The sequence below is a fragment of the Pundamilia nyererei genome, unplaced genomic scaffold, assembly GCF_000239375.1.
Source record: "Pundamilia nyererei isolate P.nyererei 1_Seehausen unplaced genomic scaffold, PunNye1.0 scaffold00320, whole genome shotgun sequence".
Taxonomy (NCBI): Eukaryota; Metazoa; Chordata; class Actinopteri; order Cichliformes; family Cichlidae; genus Pundamilia; species Pundamilia nyererei.
Window position 1 is genome coordinate 491880 of NW_005187721.1, and position 1040 is coordinate 492919.

Consider the following 1040-nt stretch of genomic DNA (forward strand, 5'->3'; position numbering starts at 1 on the left):
CACACACACACACACACACACACACCCCTCCCTGCCTCTGTAACGGAGACTCATCATCGGATTAGCGCGTGCGCGTCTTCGATATTTTCCAATCACTGCGTGCGGACCGCCCCCTCCCCGCCCCACTACTTAAGAGAGCCTCTCTCCTTTTCTCTCTTTCTGTCCCTGCTCCATCCCAAACTACTGCTTCAATTTCTTTTTTACAGTCTATCTATCTATCTATCTATCTATCTATCTATCTATCTATCTATCTATCTATCTATCTATCTATCTATCCATCCATCTGCAGACAGACAGACAGATAGATGTGTTGAAATAATGCAGAATGTGCCAAATGAGCACCGCTGGGAAATAAAAACATAAACATCACGAGTCCTTTTTTTAAAGATCATCTTAGTGATTTAGTGTCACTGAGTAAAACGTAGACTTTTACTGCCCTGCAGTGGCGCTAGGTGTATCGATCTCCAAAGCATCGATGCATCCAATACAGTGTTTAAAGTATCGATGTCGTGCCAATAGAAAAAACATAACTGGATCCTACACATATAAGATCACAGAGTGGTTACATGAACCAGGGTTGCAGTATTTTCTGCGACTACTGTTCACATGAAGTATAATCAGAAGTATCTTATATTCCACTCAGTTAGCCATCACATCACTTACTTCCCTAAGTGAGAGTAGGCCTACATTAGTTCTTTATGGCAGTGTAAAATATTGATATGCATATGCCACTGTATATCGTGGCTGTGCTTTAAAAATCACACTGCTGTCAGTTTACAGAGGCTCTCACTTCTGTGCTCTTGGTATTTGTCATGGGCCTGAGCTTGTATATAAAACACGACTCTGCGTTGTGTTTTTAAGAAGACAAGGAGTCTCTGATCGATCGTTGCCACTTTATTTCCTGAATGGAAACAACAGTGTTGGATCAGTGAACAGGCTCGCCACCAGAGATGGGCAGTAACGTGTTACTGTAATCCGATTACTTTTTTCAAGTAACGAGTAAAGTAAGGGATTACTATTGCAAAAACGGTAATTAGATT